We start from the raw sequence: 20877 nt of genomic DNA, 5'->3' as shown, positions 1-20877 counted from the left end.
CCCCGAGTTGGGCTCTCTGCTCAGCAGGGAGCCTGCTTCCTCCTCTCTCTCTCTGCCTGCCTGTTTTTCCAAACAAATACCTGCTGTTATCACTGTAATAGTTCAAGAAATGTGCAGGCTTTGCCCCCCTCTCAAAAGATCTACAAAGGCTAACACTTTGCATTTTACCTTTTTGCTTTATTGAAAAATATGTTCTTTTGTTTGGGGAAAGCTTCATTTATTTTTATTTTTATTTTTATTTGCTAAGCTGTGTCCTATACCCACGAGTAGTCTAGAAGTGATGATGGATGCTGACAAGAGATTGTGATAAAATTTTCTATAAGATGGTCCCCCTCATGGTGTCCTTTTATTTAGGGTGGCAAAACTAAATCCTCCCTTGTTCTGTAGCTGCAAGTACACAACAGCCCCCCTCCAAAATAAAGCCCCCCCCAAACCCAAAACAACAACAAAAACAAAAAAGATAAAAGCAAAACATACAAATGAGCAGTTGAACTCATGAATTCCTCTACACCCACTTCTACACAACTTGTTAGTGAGAATTTGTTGGAATAAATTCAGAAGATGTTGTTACTGGGCATTTTGGTAGCTCTTGTCCACAATGAGGACATTGCTGAATTGTGTTCATGAAGCTGATGCTGGTGTCATCATTTTTTCTGCAGTTCTACTCAATTTGGTTTCATTCTCTAGCCCTTTTGAATAATGTCCTCATGATTGTCCCCATAATCTACCACAGCCATGGCTTGCTCCTGTATCCCATTAGCAGTAGCCATTGATCTAGTTATTTTAAAATAACCAGTTGTTTCACTGAACTAACCAGATCGTATTGGTGGCTAAAAGCCCTTCTAGACTTCTCAGTGGGGATTTACAATCAGGTTGAAGAAAAGCACTGCATTTGATAGTGACAAATAGCTTTTATTATTTCACTCATTTTTTTTCCTGGTATTATTAGCGCTGAGTAGTTCTCCAGTTCAGGAACAATTTCTGGTTCTACAGTCAGTGAAGACAGGCAAATCCTTACCGCGTCTTCATTCTGTTCCCTTAAAGAAAGAGTAGCTTCCAGATTCTATGATGAGACAGATAGCCTCCTGAAGAGGGAGATTAAGTACAACTCATTTCTATTTTGTGGGAACTGGCGACTCCACAACCAGGCACCTTCTCACCAGTAATTATGTGGCAGCTTTCATTTCAGGAGGTGCCAATGAACAGAATCACACCAATCTGTCTCTCACACCACTGGGGCGTCAATGAAAATAAGAGAAATTGCACAGAGGAAAAAAAAAATCCTGCGTCTGAAACAAAACAAACAAACAAAAGAAGGTCTCTAAGAGGATTTTTATCAGCACAAACAGTATCAGTTTAGTGATGAGGACTCACAGAATTAGGAATAGAGAGCTTCTTGTGCTTGGTAGGTGTGTCTAAAAGAAGAATACAGTACCACATGCCAGGTGTTGCTGGTGAAAGCACCTTAAAACTACAAGTTCACTGAGAAAATTTTTTTCTTTGTTCACATGGGCTAATGTTGTTGTTGTTTTTGTTTTCATTTGACTCCTCATTGAGAAGAACCTGCTCATGATTAATTCCATATAACACTCAACATTTTCTACTCTTTATTGAATGCAACCAACTCAAAGGGGATAAACAAAAGGGAATTTCTTGCACACCCTCTCTTCTCAAAATCATGTCACTGAGAAGCCCAGTTTGGAGTTTGCTCTCTTCACATTCAGGACCTTGAGTAATGTCATTAGAACTTAGTCTTTTTGTCTCCATATATCCATTTGTCCTTCTCTTGGGCTGTATTGGTAAGCAGGTTCCCACTTTGTGATGGTGTTGCAGCTCCAGGCTTTTGTCTCATCAGCTGAGCATAATCAGCAATTCATCTGCCTTTCATTGGCTTGGGTCACAAGACCAAGCTACATGTCATGGAGTGCATCTAAATGGTCACAAGACCAAGACTATGTGTCGCGGAGTGCATCTAACTAATGAGGCATGGATCATTTGTCAAAACTTGGAGTAGAGGTAGAAGAAGGATGACTTCCCATTGAGAAAAAAAAAAAAAAACAACAAACTTATTTCAGTTATTAGTATATGAGTACAGTTATTGGTATATGGATGAATGAATGTCAGACACATACAAACAAGGTAAAAAATATACCAGCCTTTGAAATACTTCAACCAGTGGCTTTTCTATCAGTCCTTGGGCAGAACATCTTTCTCAACTGGCATTTTTATAGCATTCTAATGTGTTTTAACCATGGCCTTTTTTATATTGACACATAATTATCGTGGACATTACTATTTCCATAGACAACTTTCTCTTCCATAAAAATGTGAGATTCATGAAAGCAGAGACAGAGTACTTCTTTTTTGTCTTGTGTAACCTCCAACACTGCCGCTATAGTAGTGTCTCAATAAATGCAGTGCAAATGATTTCATAGGTGGTTCTGATCTGTTCAAACTATTAGACTTCCTTGCCTTCCCACTGCCCCCACACCGAGTCCTGGTTTTTCTTTCTTTGAGAAGACTGTATGAATAGTTCTTATTTTTACTGCTTCTTGTCTAAAATTTTATTGATTTGTTAAATCAATGAGGGAAACCTCATGTCATCTCTTCCATGAAGTCTTTTCTTAGGAACCCTGGTCTTTATACATCATGACCTGTTTATTAAATGTGTTAAGAACATCCGTTCTTGCTATTTTAACAAGACTTTCTGTGTTTTTATGTCCTGTCTAGTCAACTATATTAAAATGCCATGACTTACCTCCTATTCCTCTGCAGTTCCTGAGAGCAATTATTTGAATGCTTGGTTGTTAATATGTGGCATATGGAAAAGTGTGAAACACAAGAAATAAAAGGGAAAAATATATCATGAAGTTAGAGATGGCTGAAAAGAGCTCAGCTAAATATATATGTTAGTGATGCCAACTAAAATACCAATCTTCCAATCTGTCTGAAGGTGAATAGGGGTGACATTTCTTCGTTTCATAGTTTTCTAGCACAGATATGTTTTCTTGTGTAGTTAGAAAGAAAACAGATTTTAGAAAAATCCAAAGGAGGTAATTTGGTTTTGTATTACTCATATTTACTCTAATTTTATATTTATTAATTGTCCTATTGAATTTATATATGTGTATATGTGTATATGTATATATGTCTATGTGTGTTATTACATAAAGTTTGTAAAGACAAACTACAAATCAATTTCTGGTCATGGCTATGTCAAATTCTGAATTAGTGGTATTTCAAATTCATAATGACTTTTTATTTTTGGACACCCTATTGTATTAATTCCTATACAAAATTCAATAGGTAACAATCTTTTTGCGTGGAGCTTTCCAGAGGTCAAAGAATAGTTTTTAAGTAATATAGTAATTACCTTAAAACATTAGATCATGACTTGGTGGAGAAATAGTAGACCTAAAAATTGGATGGTAATTCCCTAAACTATGCATTAAATGTTGCAAAGAGAGGATCACAATGCGAATTTGTGATATACATATCTGAGAAGTATGTTAAGTGCCCTATATTCTTCAATTTTGATTAAAGAGAAATCCACATACTTTAGAATATCACATGTTTAGATAGAATAAGTTTATACTCTACACATATTAAATTTATGCTCTTGATTGCCTAAATAAAGAAATGGGAGAATAAAAGGATACATTTAAATTTTCCTGGATAAATATTTAGTTGAGACTCCCAGAGTTTTGTGGTATTTGATTTAGGAAAGATAGTTTACACATGACAATTTCAATAGTATGTGTTTCAAACTAGATGCCTTAACTGTATGAATGTATTTGCAAGGTTCTTCTATGCAACTATAGTCTATGAGTTGCCCACCTCTGATGAGGATGGTTGAGGCAGGTGATGAATTATATACAGTAACTGTCATCAGAGACCTGAAAATATGCTATGGGGTACTATATTATACATAATAGAGAAATATACATGCATATTATAAGAGTGCATATTATACAGAGGCTATAGTATACATAATATTATATAGAGTGCTCTATTATATTATAATAGAGCATACTATGTAGTGATGATGGTGGTTTCAAGAGACTCTGGTGGCTATGTTGGGGTTCAGTGGATAACTGACTCTAGACTCAAGTCAAAGGGACCTGTAAGAGTTTACTGGTGGACAAAGGCCAGGTGGAAGACAGGTAAGGGCAGCCTGTATGGTTTCCAGTAGAACATCTGGTGTTGAGAACTCTGAATTATGCTGTGTCTGTTAACAAGATGTTGACCATGATTAGTTCTCTACAGTAAAGTAAAATAAAAATTATTTGGCATTGGTCATTTTCATTTTGGAGAATATGTACTAAATATGTTTTTTTTTAATTTTTAATTCAGCAAATGTTAAAGTCTTCTGTTCCATTATAATTTATCAATGAACCCAACATCTTAAGATATCCTGAAACTTCTTAAGCTTATAATTACAAAATCACAAATAATCATTAAGCTATTTTGAACTTTTAATTGCTATAGCAGATATATATGATTTTAAATGGTAACAATTACCTTGTATAAATACAATTTTACATATTGGGGGTGAGCGTTTAAGATACAGATGGTTATTTTTATTATAATGCAGCCTATAATGTAATGTTTGCCCAGTTTTTAAAATAGGTAGACTTTGAGACACATTACCAGTTTAGTATTTGTATTGAGACCCTGAAACTTGACTTAATTGGTATCTGTAGAATCTAAGGCTGACAAGAGATCAAGTAATAGTATGACCAATCTCTCTTTATTCTTGATAATTTTCGGAATGCAGTTAAATATATACAGGAAATGGAAAAGTTGTACTTCAAATCTAACTATTTTTTGACTGTCATTAGATTAAACATTTTACTTTAGCATTTTTTAAAAAAAAAGGAATGTTGGCATCAAGTTTAAAGTATTGATTGTCTTGAGGGCTCTAAGCTTTTGGATCACATGCTTTAGGAACATGGTTTCCCCCTGTCTTGCTGTTTCCCTCCATGTGGATGGTTAGCATTTAGTGAGGTTGAAGAAAACTTGGCATGTTTTTTCCCAGCCCCTTTCTCTTTCCCTCTATTATGATGATATACCTAGAATATCATGCTTGCTTTCTCTTCTGCTTTCCATGCCATATTTCCTATCAAGGTCAGACTGACCAGGGAGAGGAAGGAGAAGCCCTGTCCAGGGCTACCTGAGATTGAGGATGTAGCTAGTTAGTTCTGAAGGTCCTTGTTAGGAGGGCCATTTTCCCAGATATAGATGTGTCTACTTGTTTGCAAGATACTGATCAGATTCATTAGTACTAAACATATTTATGGTACTTATATTTATTCTCTTATAATGACTTTTTTTTTTAAAAAAAAAAAGGGCTTCTTTAACAACTTTAATTGGCTCAGAACTCTGGCAGAAACAGGGGAGCTTTTTATCCAGTATCCTCAAACTCCATCAATGGGATGGGCTAAAAAGATATGTCTTATTTTATAGTCTCAAAGAGGCTGACCCTGAGTGAAGATTAGAGAGCAAATAATTTACTAGGGAAAGGGAAGGAGGTGGATAAAGGACATGTTATTAAGCTAGTTTCCATGATGACCAACTTGATATTTATCTTACTGGGGAACTTTGGAAACAGACTAGAGTTATCTATCCTAACCAAGAGGTGAAGGACTTGGACCATTTATGCATAAGTTTCCATCAGTCATGATTTGGGAGCTGCTCATGAGGAGCATTGATTCTCTGACACTTCAGAGACACAGCAGTGCACATGGCCAGAAGGTTCTAGAACCATAGGCAAGGATGAATAATAAAAATAGTCATGTACTGGCAGCTGAAACTCTAGACTATATGTACTGAAGTAGAAAAGGGTAAGGTGATATGTGTGGATCTCAAGAGTGTGCTCTAGAGCTGGACAGGAAGGCTTCATTGGGGCAAACTGCATTGTGGGTATTGAACCTCTTAAGTAAAATAGGCTTTTAATAGTTCTGACATTGAGATTCCCCTGAAAGCTATCTGCTTATGTGACTAATATGACTTTAAGTTAACTACTATACCAAGTCTCTGCTTTAAAGAACCAATATATAAAACTCAGAGATCTGTTTCTAAAGTCAACTTGATATCCCTCTTTAGCAAACATTGGATGCTTACCAGATATCAGTTATAATATTACTTATTTTTCCTGTACATTTCTGTATTCAAACCTCAAAATTATGCAAGGCATCCCTTATATATTATCTCTCCAAGCTGGTATGATACCAGCTAGATATCCTGAAGTCAACAAGAGCTGGATTAAAAATCTAGCTGTGTGCATGGAGCACTGGGTGTGGTGAAAAAATAATGAATAATGTTTTTCTGAAAATAAATAAATTGGAAAAAAAAAGAATGAAGCTGCTATAAAAAAAAAATCTAGCTGTGCTATTGAATAACTACTGTCTCTGACCAAGTTACTTAATGTCTTCAACCTTCAGGTTCTCAACCTAGATAATGGAGATTATATTAAAGACCTAACAGATCTGACAGTTTCATGTAGTAATGCATGTACAGCAACAACAGGGAGTCTGGCATGTAGTAGACAATCAGCAAAACATTAGTATCCAGAACCATGAGGAAATGGAGTATTAGAAAAGTAAATTTTTAGAGATCATACAAGTAGTTAAGTGTTGGAGATAAAATTAAATCCAGATCACTGACACTAAGTACAGTAGTCATTCTACAACACCAGTCATCAATAGAAAACTTTGCCTGTGTTCTTGATCTTTTAGGTTCCATTCTTTTGTTGACTATAATTATTGTCCCTAAAGAATGAAACCAAGACCTCCCATTAAGATCTATTATAATCCAATTACATTTCAGAAGTTTAAATTGATAATTAAGTAATTTCAACACAAACTTTATATTTGAATACTAACTGTTTGAAATGTTATCCTACTGTAAGTATCTTGTGATAGAGCTAGCATATATTTAACCTTATCAATAATACTTAAATTTTATTAAAATGAGGAAGTTAGGATTTGTAGGCTCTGAAACTAGATGGTTTGTGTTTGAATCTTATTCTCCCATTTACTAGCTGCATTTGTACCTCAGTATCCTCATTTATAGAAAGATTGCTTTCGCTATGGTGCTACGAAGATCCAGTCAGTGAATACATAGAAAATGCTTAAAATGGTATCTGTTTCCATAGTAGAGGCTCAATACATGTTATTATTTGGGAGAAAAGATTCCTAATAATATATTGTGTGATACCATAAGATTAATTCACAAATAAAGGTGGGGTTAGGAGCCCTGGCTAGGAATTTTTTAAATTCCTGTAATACTAATTAAGAAGAAAGGAATAAGAAAATAATCAGGACTAGGAATGAGGCCTTAATAGTCAAGAGGAAGCCATGTAGACAGAGACTAAAATGGAAACTACAACCAAAGGAATTTAGGACTTGCCTCCTAGCATGTTTCCAGAAACCACAAGTCAAGAATAGGCTGATTGGCTCAATTATTTTGTGGCCAGGAAATTCCCTGAAAAATGAAAACAGAAGCAGATAATTGAATGGGTATGTAAGGGATGATATTGAATGTGATAGCAGAAAAAAAAAAAAACAACACCTTTTGTGACAAATTCTGATAATATATTTACTGTCTTCTCCCAAGACAGTGTAAGTTGTGAATGAAAGTTAGTCCTCAGAAGAAAGGCATCACATCATCATGAGACATTTGTCCAGTGGGCTCCAACTGATAGATGTGGTGTCTGGGTTAAGGAGCTGGTAAGACAGTCTTATGCCATATTTGGAATCACTATCCCCTTCTGGTCCTGTGATTCAACCTGTAGCATCAGTGTCTATACACATGGGGGGGTTCTCTTTATTTCTCTCCTTCAGGGTTGGGCTCCTTTAGTGTGCCCAGTAACTCCAGAACCCAACTCCACTTTTCAGCGACATTGTTTCTCATGTATATCCATTGACATCAAGGGCCAGAGGTGGGAAAGAATCCATCAAAGAATAGGGAACTTCACAGTGGCCACAGAATGTTCAAAGATGGCACCAGTTGGCAGGCTGCCACACCTTACAGAACTCAGAGAACCTCTGAAGCAGTTTTTTAATTCTAGAAGTCAGCCTGAGAGTATCTTATCTTCAAATCTCTTGTACTGTTCCATGAACTGAATTTATGATAATGTGTCTGATTGTTACCAGGAAACACAGAAGTTGCTTTGAGAGTTTATCGAGAGACCATAGGACCTGAGTAAGACCATAGGATCTGAGTAAGTCCAGGAAGGAGCATTTAAACTGACCTGCAGAAATAGGAATGAAGTGTGAAAACCTGTCCGGAGGGAGAACTCTAAAGGGGAAAGGCTCTTTTGGCATTTGAGGAATTGAACTTTGTTTATGGGCCAGTCTGCAGGGAAGTCTAGTAGTCAGGTTGCCAGAGATTAGAGATAAATAGACCTCCGTTGCAAAGGCTAAGAGCAAATTCTGTATTCCGATGGCTCCTTTATTTGTGTAAATTCATGCTGCTCTCTAAAGCAGCACTTCCAAAAGAATCTTTTGGGTGGATGCATCTTGTATGCCTAAATGAATAGGTGAGAGGGCATCAGGAAGTACCTAGTAGAAGCAACAAGGTGATACTAAGATCTGTAAATAAATCGAAGCTGGATCATCCGCTGCCTGTTTGAGGGCTGACTTTGTACTTAAATGGTGGTAAAATTTTGATTTTTTTTTGTTTGTTCACAATTAAAATTTACCGTATTGCATGCACTGCAGACATTGCTTTATCATTCTCTCGTGCTCTCATACCTCTTCCTGAGTAATACTATCTTCTGTCTCCTGTTTTATTTAATGCCAGTTTATTATGGGAGTCAGAAGAGCCAATTATAAAATGACCCAAATGAAATAATGGATTTTTATGTCCTCCTCTGTGGTTGTAGATAAAAATGCAATGGCAATGGGAAAGCCTGAATAAGGAGGAGAAGAGAAAAAGCTGCTTAGTGTCAGGATTTGGCCTAATGCGTTGTAATCCGGATGGTAGCTCTGTGGGAGGGCCCCACACCTATAACTCTCTATCGAACCACTCATGTGCCCAATATTGCTGTAGCTCTAGAGTTTTTGGATTTTTATAACTTCTGTGTCTGACACTGTGGCTTACATGATAGGAATTTAAACCTTGAAAAGCTAAAAGGTAGTCATCGGTTATGATTTAACCGATACCATGTGGTAAAGTCAAGAATACCGACGCATGCATGAAGTAACCAACAGCATGTAGAAACGTTATGTTCAGAAGAAAAACTCTGTTCCACTGAATTAGCTTCTCTGTAAGGGTAATGTCTATTTCCTTCATCTCTGGCCAGCCTATGGGGTTATAATGTAAAAGCATAAAATCTCAGGGCAGAGCCTGAAAGTCCTGAACATGTTCTTTTGTGGTTTTAATGAAGTGATCAAGAATAGAAATTATTTTGGTTGGATTCCAAACAAATTCAATAAAATAAACACAGAGCAGTATTTATGATACAGTTGTCCTAATATGATTATATCTGATGATTATAGTCAACAGAAACAGTCAAAACTGTGGTGATTTTGGGAAGGAAAAAAGTATGTTTGATCTCTTATTTTTGAATAAATTTCTAACATGTTTGTCATGGGAACTGAAGCACCAACCAGAACCAAGCCATCCAGGGTTAGCTATGTTTGGAAAAATCATTCCATCAGGATCGATATAATAAGAAGATATATAATTGTGCCTTGGAGTACAGAATTCAGGATTCAGTTTGCACACTGTTTTTGATTCAAAATGTGGTTATAATTTGGGTATTACAAATTCTTAATACTTTTTCTTCAGACTGATGTGTGGGGGTTTTGTTTTTTGTTTTTGGTGGCAGGGGGGTCAAGCCAGAGCCCCAAACTGATTTAACATATAATGCAGTGGAATGCACATGATACTGGCTTGGTTTTTGAACCTTTAAGTGAAAGAATCAAGACAGTGAAAGAAAAAAAATGAGAGGAGGGGATGAGTTGAAAGTGAAAGAGAAAGAAGGTAGAAAGCAAATAAACAGAAAGCACACAAAGGCAGAGATTATAAAGGGAAGGGAGTACAACTTCTCTCTAATTCCAGAGCAGATGGCTGTCTCCGGGCAAACTAAGAATGGTTCTGGAAGCATCCTGTGTCTCTATAGCTCTTTCTCCTTCTACTTATCACCCCAGACTTTTATGTCGCTTACTTTCCACTTCATGCTTTATGCTCTAGGAGTGCATTATGCCCCTCATGTTCTGTCGCCTCTGTATTTCTGGTCTAACCTATATGTGAAGGAAAAGTAAACAACTAATTTACACTAAATGCAGAGTTACTGCTAGAATGACAACACTTCTCAAAGCACTTCTGTCCAAAAACTATTTAACCCAAAGTACATTGAGTGAATGGAATTCCAGATAGCTTGAAGATACGTGCACCAATATAGGTAGAATGGAGCGAGGATTTAAGGCTCAGAGACCCAGAAATCACATAGTCTCTCAGGAGACAGTTCAACAAGCTAACTGTCCTTGCCTTTCATTTCTTCACCCAAAGAATCCCTCCAAACTCGGGTTTTTCAAGAGGATCTTTGTCTAAAGTTTTCTCTCTCCTTCTGTCTCTCTCTCTCTCTCTGTTTTTCCCTTCTGACTATGCGCGCTAGTGCAGGTGGGGCAGAGTGAAGTTATCTTTGTGCTCCTTTACCCTTCCCTCCATCTTCCAGTCTTATTTGACATTAAGTGTTTGATACCAGATCATCTTCAAAGGTGTAATGCATGTTTTCTACTTCCCTTCTAAAGGTCTGCACGTTAAAAGAATACTTCTTCTATTGCCTTTCAAAGAAAAGAAAGCATGACTTTTCCTCCTCCAAATAGAAAATCATGGTTATATCTCTATGATTTAGAGAATGGAAGCTTCCAGTGAAAGTAGATGCAAATATGGGGACATGCTTTTATGTCCTGGGTCCTGTCCCTAAAGGTGGGGGTCTAGACAATTTGAAATCCATTTCCTAACTGAAACCAAATTTATCTCCTCTTCCACATAATGGGAACGTTGTGAACTGGGTCTCTCTTAAGTAACCAACGACACCACATTTTCAAAGAGCTCACTGTCATCCCCATGATATTTGTTATAGGAGAGGATGGGATGAGAAGGCAGATTTCCAGTCATGTGACAGATCTGCTGCCTTAAATGTTATTACAGGGATTCAGTAAAGGGGAAGATCAAAAGACCATGACACTGGAACACTGAAGGGTTTTTGATTATTCCAGCATGTGGTCTAAGAGGCAACAAATTTAGCAAGATGAGAATTAGCATAATGTAATGAGACCTGAATTAAGAAACCAGAAAACCAGAAAGAGAGTGGTGAATATTTTTCACCTGGGCAACAACAGATCAGTGTAGGAATGAATGAAAGCCCAATCGAATACCATATTCTCTTAGAATTGGCCCCCTTTTTTGATGCAGAGAATGCCTCTGAGGTCAGAGTGTCATAAGAGCCAAGATATTTCATAGATATTTCTCTGGGTGTCAGGATATTTTCTTTTGTTATGTAAGTCACACTTCTTAGGGAAAAAGGGACTTTTTAAAAAAAGACAAATTAAATCCCATTTACAAATGGATCAGTAATGCCAAGTTGTCAGAATTTTAAAACCTGTGAGAAAAGATGGAAGACATTTGCTTCACAATTACTGGAATTTGGGTGACATCACTGGGTGCTAATTGCTTCTTCACAATTAAAGAAGGGGCTTGTTACAATTGATTAAGTTGGATTTAACACACAGTCCAAGAACAGATAAATGGAAATGATGTGCTCTATAAAGGAGGTGCTATTAAGAGAAGCAGATTGTTTTTCATGATGGGACTTCATAAAATAGGCATAAAGAGGTAAAAATAGACATAAAGAGGTGATGAACACTTACAAGCCAGGAATAATTGAGTCATGTCCTAGAAGACAAGTGACAGTTAATAATGAACTTTTGAGGGGCGCCTGGGTGGCTCAGTGGGTTAAGCCGCTGCCTTCGGCTCAGGTCATGATCTCAGGGTCCTGGGATCGAGTCCTGCTTCGGGCTCTCTGCTCAGCAGGGAGCCTGCTTCCTCCTCTCTCTCTGCCTGCCTCTCTGCCTACTTGTGATCTCTCTCTGTCAAATAAATAAATAAAATGTATAAAAAAAAATAATGAACTTTTGAGGTCCTAATGAGGAATTCCTCCCATCCAAGTACTAACCAGGCCCGACCCTGCTTAGCTTCTGAGATCAGACGAGATCGGGCGCGTTCAGGGTGGTATGGCCGTAGACGAGGAATTCCTGGTATTTCAAGCCAAGTGTGATTATCTTCCTTTCCTTTAAAAAACATATTGATGTTGCGTGGGTCTTTGAATATTCCTACCAACTTTTCTCTTTGCTGATCAATTTCCATAATAAGGACATCTATAATGATGGTCAAAATCATGGGGATGAGATTTTGATATTCTTACCTTTTTCAAGAAGATACTGTACTGTGATATGCTTTATTGCAAGAAAAGGGATGTATTAAATTGTTCTTTATTTTCTTTCTAGAGTGATTATGGATCACCATGCAATGGGCCCATCGGGTTTTCTAAGGGATTATTTTAGCATGCAATCTTATTTGGAATGATACTGAAAAATTTACAGTAGCCTCTGTGGCAAGCTTGGCAACAGAGACTAGGAAATGAACTCAAGAGGAAAGTTCTTCTTATTATCAGTGTATCTCACACTTCATGTCCTTTCTTTTCAAATTCTGGAGGATGAGGCATTTGGGGAAGTTCACTACATCATGCATGTGCAGTTCTTACGCCAGAAAGAACGTACAAGAAAGACTGGCAGCTCTTTCTGAGAAGCACCAAAGTGATGGTCAGAATGTCCCCGGAGATTTCTCGGGCTAGATAAAACTTGAAGAGTAGTAATCTGAGTCTCTGATTGCCTTTGAAGTTTTTGAATATTTTTTAGATTGTGAACAGTATACCCTTTTATGAGCCAAGGGTGGAGTCATTCTCGCCAGCTTGTAGTTAACATGCTTGCTTTCCTTTTTTCTTTCCTGTCTTCCTTCTCCTTCGAAACTCCCTTTCTTCCTTCTTTCCTCCATCCTTCATTCTTTCCTTCCTTTCTTCCTTCCTTCCTTCACCAGGCATCAGATGACATAAGAAACTAAGAGCAACTTGAGATCAAATAATCTGGGAATTAAGGTAGTGCATTGTTTTGTATTCTTTTTTTTTTTTTAAGATTTTATTTATTTATTTGACAGACAGAGATCACAAGTAGGCAGAGAGGCAGGCAGAGAGAGAGGAAGGGAAGCAGGCTCCCTGTGGAGCAGAAAGCCCGATGCGGGACTCGATCCCGGGACCCTGGGATCATGACCTGAGCCGAAGGCAGAGGCTTTAACCCACTGAGCCACCCAGGCACTCCTATTTTGTATTCTTTTGTTGCAGGCAATAGAAACTAAGAATATTGAACTTCCTGGGAGCCCTGAGATCCTGGAGAAGAGTGAATTTTAGGGAAACCTCCAACCCTTTTATGTTCTAGGAAACAGTTTAAAAAATGATCCATCCCGATAGGACTTAAACAGACTCACGGATACTCCTCTTATTTATTTACTTAATGTCAGGAACAGATACAGACATTCCAATTTCCTATTCTTTTTCCTGTCTCCTAAATGTTGAGTTGAAATGCTTGTCCCCACCGATCAACTGGAACAAAATGCTCACTCATCAAATTTGGTTAAGTTTCTTTCCTTCCTCAGGTTCCTGAAATTTGGCCCATCCTCAGCTTGAGTCTTCAACCAGCTTCTCCTTAGCAGCCCTGGGAGACAGGCTGCTCTCGGGGTAAAACATTCTCCACTCTACTATCTATCAAACCAGCCTTTTCCCATACTTTTCTATGACTGATTCTCGTTTTACACAAATCTATAAAAGAAAACTATTTTGCTCAACCTTTGAGAAGAATTGCATACCTTATGGTCTGAGTATTCTCCTTACTGAAACAGTCCCTTTGCTATCTCCCATTCCTTGCAATAATCCTCTTGAATAGTCTCTCTTTACTAAGTCCAGATTTTTAGTTTTTAATTTTTTTTTAATTTGACAAAAGCTTGCAGAGAAAATCAAAAGAAGTTTGGAACAGCTCAAGGACATGAAGTACCTAACTAAATAAATAGGTCTTAGAAAGAACAAACTCTACAGAGAAATAAGCAGACTCAATGGAAAGTAGGTTTAGATCTCCAGAGTTGGGAGTGATCAGCTCTACCCATTTCTTACCCTTACATTATTCCTCTCAAGAGATAAATTCCAGGGACAGAGAGTTTTGTTGCCTGACTCAAGTTACCAAAGGGCATGTTGGGTTCTCTGAGAAGTCCCAACCATAGCATATATAATGGAGGAAAGGTGATTCCTCAGATAAAAGCTCTGAACCTGGTCCAAAACAGGAGTGAAATGTTGGGTAGCTGGAGACAACAGTGGTTTATATCGGTATGATACTGACCTAGAAAGCTTAACGCATTTAGAATTACACAAAAACAAAATACATGAGAAAATTACAGATACGGATATCCATATCAATGCAGGTCTATGCCAAAAATTCTTGTGGCTAGTCTGCAAAGTAGCCACTTGGTGTCACTTTGATATATATTTTTTCATTTGTTGTCAAGCAGAAATATTAACAGTTATAGTTATATAACACAATTCTCTCTATATACTTATATAACATATCTGAGGAACCTAGCCCGGAATGCAGTAGCAGGGGAAGTCCTTACTGTGCAGCTGACTCTTTATAACCAATCTGATGCGTGTGTTTATGTAAAAGAGCTATGATGTCTTCTAAGACTTCTTGACAATCTTTAGCTTTATAAGCAGCTTTGCAGAACTATTTCTGTCTCATTTATTTTGGCAGTGTCCAGGCATGGGCTAAATTATGGGAGTCTCCCCCCACCAAAAGTCACGTTATATTTCAGATATTTAATAACAAAGCTAAAGTTTGGTCTATAGGATTGAGCCAAATTCTTTTAGTCAAAAAGCAAGTTGCTTCGAGAAATTTCCTCTGTGTGGGTATATGCACGTGAGAGAGAGAGAGCAGAAGATAAAGAGAGACAGACAGGGAGAAGGAGAGATGATATTTAAAAAGGATTAAATGCTGTTTTATCAGGGTAGGTTATCGTTAAAACTTGCATAGAAATCACACACATTTTTAATCTGGGGAAGCTACTAGAGCTGTAACTTACCCGAGCCTTATAGTTATTTTCATGTTGACTGAAATGTCCTTCATTTCTAAGGTGCTCATGGCTTGAGAAGTCAGTGTTCGTTGTGGCTGATTCGCAGGTCGTATGAATCAGCTCACATTCAGCTGATTCATGAATCAGCTAGTTTATTGTTCATATATAATACTCAGGAAATTAGGAGAGCCATGAGGAAAACAAAACAAATTAAAATAAAACAACAAAACAAAACAAATTCATCACTACCACATTTCTGTAGGACAACCTAGAGGAGAAAGAACGATTAGCTGTCACATTTACTTATAGGACTTTCAGAAAGTGGCAAGCAGAGCTCTGACATTCATACTAGACTCAGTAAACTCTTCCAAATGGATTAAAGCAGATCTTGTATATCAGCAGAAACAATATTACTGTCATTTCTTCTGCAAGTAGAGACTTTGAACCTAAACTTCTTGATTCAAACACTGATCCCATCTTTTGCTAATTGTATAATCTTAGAAAAGTTACTAAAAATCTCTGAGACTCTCAACCTAGAAAATGGGGATAACATTAGCTACTTCATAGTTTGTTTCTAAGAAGATTAATTATGTTAATAAAGGAAAAAATGCTTAAGAACGTCTGTCACATAGTAAATTTCCATTAAGTGCTTGCAATTTTTATTATTGTTATCCTATTAGAATGCACAGATAATAATTTTACTTCAGATTCTCTGAATCTGAATTACCTCTCCTGTAATTGCAGACTTTGAACCATTGATCTCTATATGTGGTTATTTCTAGTTTACAGGGCCATTTCAAAATATGACATCATGCAACCTTCACAGTACTAGGAGGTAGAAGAGGCAGGTAAGAAGAATGTTTTCCATTTTATAGATAAGACAGTGGAGGCTCAGGGAGATTAATTGTCTTGCTTAAAGTCACTGTAACCCTGTGACTAAAATGCAATATATATGGCATAAATTCCTGTATACTTTGTAGCATTATTTCTAGAATCTCCCCCAACACAAAGGTGCTTATAGAGTTTCTGACTTGTTGAAGCTTTGAAGTTGGTGGGCAGGCGGTGTCTCATTAAATCCCTCTCTCTCTGATTTCATAGTAAATGCAGACCTATAGAATGTTGCCATCTTATAGTCTACTTAAGCCAGTTTGAACATGCAACCTTGATGTATGGCTGAGAGAATTGCACCCATGTGATTCTGTTCTTCTGGTTTATGGAGAGCCATTCATTTTTATTTGCATTCACGCAGGTTATTACTGTGCCAATACCTCTGGTGTCAGGTGATCTGGTGATGAAGCCAGAGCATGCGTCAGTCACCTGCTGTGGGATAAAATAGCTGGAGGTCTTTAAGAAACGTGTTCAGCTTAACTTCTAATGTCATGGTTCTTCCTAATAGCGTGGATTACAATGCCAAAGTCTTTTGCAATGGTTTATTAACCTGTCAGAGGCATATCTATGAATAATAATGAAGCCAGGAGATGATATTACCTTGCTGCATTAAAGGAGTGTTGAAGAGCTTTTCCTGCCCTCACTTCCATCCTGTAGAATGTAATCAAATACCGTACCCACACTCTTCCCAACCCCCATGCTTTTTTCCTTGCTCCCTCATGTCCCCTCAACAACTCGATGCCAGTGTCCAACAACCAAACAAATAGTAGCATGAGATGATCCCCAATAACTTGTTACAAGAAAGAATTTCTTTAATTCCCTAACGGTACAGGTGTGCTCTCTATCAGAGGGGATTTCAACAACAGTGTCAGTTACACTGACAGAACAAGCTCAGAGCGGCAGGAAATGTCACACATCAGCTTCTCAAGGCTCTGTGAAAGACTTTATGCATCATTATTCACCTTTAAATAAAATACAGCTAAAGCTGACACTCAGGTTTGTAATGAGATGAACACCATTGATGTTTTCTGTATAGTAAGGCAGGGAACACATTCTGAAAATTTCCAGAGAGGAAGAGCCATCATTTTTAGTGTGAAATGGCAGTCATCAGAAACATATTGGGATTCCACTTTATTCAGCCCTTGGCTAGACACTGTGTGGGAGACTTAGAATAAGCAAATGAAGCAGAGCTGCCTTTTCGGAATTCATCACTTCTCTAGGGAAGTGAAATAATTTTTAAAATCATAAATGAACTGAGTGCTTTATTGAACATAGACAAGCTATGCAAGGGGATGATAAGGGGAATGCATGTTTTGAGTGATCAGGAAGGGAACACCTATGGAGGAAAAATCGTGCTTACTGGGAGAGGTTAAATCAGTTCCTTCCCGACCATTTAATATATGGAAGGCTATGTGCTAAACATTTCGTCTATATATGGGACAGGGGAAGAATAAGGGTATCACCATGAGGAATTTACCTAGGTAAATTAAATGGAAGGTCCAAATTTTTCACCTTCCCAAAGGTGAAAAATCTACGCTCATACCTGGTATGCGGTTGGGTATATATAGGTCCTTTCCTTTTGGTGGTGGCCATGTGACTTCCTTTGGCAAATGAGTTGCTAATGGATGAGCTGGGAGCAGAAGCATGGCATCGTTGAACTCAGTCTTGTGTCTTTAGATCTGCTGCATGAAGCAAGCTGCTGAAATCCTTCCCCCTCTGCCCAGACCCGAGAAGAAACATACATGGAGCCAATCTACACCCAACACTGGACTCTCCTTGAACAGCTGGGCTCCATTATGCAAAAGCACAACTCCCCAGCAGAGTTCCTTTGAGGCTGGCTAATTTATTTTTAACCTGGTCGGGAGTAGGAAAATAAATGTTTGTTATAAGTCACGAAGATATTAGAGGTTTTGCTACACAGCAAAAGCTGACTGGGAAAATAGGAAACAGAAATTCAAGTTGCCTTCATATAAATTTTGAATCTAGAGGAGAAATAATGGTTTGATTAAGTATACTATTAAAAGACTGCCCCCTTCACTAAATAGGATAAGTGTCTTGAAAATAGTATAAAGTAGGCTGGGGAAATGGTGTCACAGAGGAGGTGAGAGACCTCATGGTTACAAAGCCTTTATGAAAGGAATGGCAGTATTTTTTTTTTTTTTTTGAAGATTTTTACTTATTTATTGGACAGAGAGATCACAAATAGGCAGAGAGGCAGGCAGAGAGCCCAATGCGGGGCTCGATCCCAGCACCCTGGGATCATGACCTGAGCTGAAGGCAGAGGCTTAACCCACTGAGCCACCCAGGTGCCCCGGCAGTATTCTTGAAAGGGAGAACATTTGATCAGATTGTGGGGAGACAAGGGAAGCAAGGAGAAAGCAACCTGGGAGATGCTTTTTTTTCTTTTTCTTTTCTTCTTCTTCTTCTTTTTTTTTTTTTTTTTTTTTTTTTTTGTAACACAAGTGCCTGACATCAAGGTTTTGATTGCTCAGGGAAAGCATCTACTCCCAACACAGCTATCCCCAGTAAACACTTGGCCAGCTAGAGGCCTAGAAAAACAGCCAGGCTTCCTCTGCTGAAGTTTCTTTGTTTTAAAGCTCTCTGGTTGACTTAGTAACTGATGGTTCATTCGCTTATTTTCCCTTCCCATTCATGTTTTACATTCACCAGTAAAGAGTGCACCTGAGAAAGCCAGAGGACACCCACGCCCCACCCACGCCCCGCCCCGCCAAGCCTCAGGCGGGGTCTGCATGCGCATGCGCTTTGCTCTCTCCACCTACACCCCCCGCTGTGGGGCACTGGGTGTGCAGCGTTCCCTCCAAGACTTGGGAGTCATAAGATTTGTTTTTTCTTTTTTTCCTCATTTATTTGATGATTATGGCCGAGGTGTGTCTTGAAACTCACAGTAAGAAGCACAAGGGCTGGTCCAGCCACGGCAGGGACTGTGAGGGGGGAAATGAGGTACGGTGGCTCCTGGGCTTAGGTGAGTGACCCCAGGCATTTCTAGACGTAATACTACCCTGGAAAGGCTGAGACCAGGGCGCGAAGTAGTATCTCAGTTTAGAAGGTGGAATCCACAGCGGAGAGGAAGCAGTGTATACATGGCGTGATGTATTTGATTTTTATCTCTGTTATAATGATTTTTTTTTTTTTTTTTCAAATTTAGTGGCTTAAAACGACACTCATCTCTCATCTGGTTATGTAGGTCGAAGTCTGGATGCAGCCTCAGGCAGCTAGGCTTTCTGCTTGGAATCTCACAAGGCTGTGGTTAGGGAAGGCAGAGCTGTAGCCTTCTCTGGAGGCTGTGGGCATGTATCCACATCCGGGCTCCCTCCGTGTGTTGGCCAGATTCAATTCCTTGCAGTTGTAGGACTGAGGTCCGGTTTCCTTGCTGTTTGTCCAGGGAACGGGCTTTGCTTAGTGGCTGCCTCCCTCCTGTCCTGCTGTTGGTGATTGGGTTAGAGGGTAGCTTTTCTCCTCATCCTTCCTTTCTCTCCAACGGACTCTTTTGCTTTCCTATTCTGCTTTGAAGGGCTCCTGTGATTACACTGTACCCAACTGGATAATGAAAGATAATCGCCTATGTTCAAATCAGCTGATTTGTAATTACTGATTAGTAATTCCATCTGCAGAGTATTTCTGCTGTACCTAGTGTTTGATTGGATAACCAGAGGACAGAAATATGGGATGGGAGGTAGGAGACTGACTTAGATTTCTACCTGCCACAGGGGATACCTAAGAAAATTAACCCTATTTGAATAAAATTAAGGCAATGGGTAAAGGAGTATAGAGAAACCATATAGAGAGACAGATGGACAAATATAGAATGGCTTGTTGGAAAGCTTTATATGCTGGGATGAAGGTAAAGGGAGCAATGGAAGGTTCTTGTGCAGAGAAGTATAGAGAATTCTATACGTTTGTATAGAATTGTACATGTTATACAACAGGCAGTTCTGTTGCCTAGTAGGCCTTTGTATAATGTATAAAGTTCTGCAGAGCATCAGTCCATTTTGTTTGGGAGAGGGTGCAGGAAATACAAGTCCCAGTTGACGGGTTATTGTAATTGTCATGGTTGTTTTAATAAGATATAATCTTGTTTTTAGTAGTAAATATAGTGAGAAGGGCAGATATGAAGGCCCATCAGGGTTAAATGTACAAGATTTTGGCTCCTGAGTAGTTAAGCTAGAAATTAAGGGAAGAGGTTGAGGTCAGGAATGGCTGGGATTCCGGGATTGCAGGCATGGGTGGTTGGGAAGAAAGTAGTGCTCTAACTGGAACAGGGAAAAAAATGTGTGTGAAGAAGGTTAAGATTTGTTTGTGTGGTTTGAGAGACGTTCCCCAACAGGTGAGGGGTAGAGGGAGGATATAACGTGGGCTAAAGACCCTGCAGCTATCCACAATGAGGCTAGTGCTAACGGGAGCACCTGAGACTCGCGAGAGACTAGGGGGGAGATGGGCAGGAACCACAAAGAGAGACTGAGAACAAAACTTTGAAAAATGTTTGCATCTTGTGAGTAGAAATAAGAGCAGAGTCCAGTGATGGAAACCAAGAAAGAGCAGCCAAAATCCTAGAAGAGAGAGAAAGAAGATCCAGTGCCAAAGATGTGGAGAGAATTTTTAAAAAGGAAATGATCAGTGATGTAAACTGCAGAAAAATCAGTTTATTTCTGTCTTTGGCAAGCATGAGGAGTTGACCAGAAACCAGTTTCCTCTGACAGATGGGGAAAAAGATCTCAAGCACATGATGATCTCAACATTGTGGCAAACACTTGTAGCAGTGTTTTTAACTGTATCTTTCATTTGCAAAAA

This window comes from Neovison vison, chromosome 2 (assembly GCF_020171115.1).
Source record: "Neovison vison isolate M4711 chromosome 2, ASM_NN_V1, whole genome shotgun sequence".
In the NCBI taxonomy this organism is placed as follows: Eukaryota; Metazoa; Chordata; class Mammalia; order Carnivora; family Mustelidae; genus Neogale; species Neogale vison.
This window is presented reverse-complemented; position numbering follows the sequence as displayed.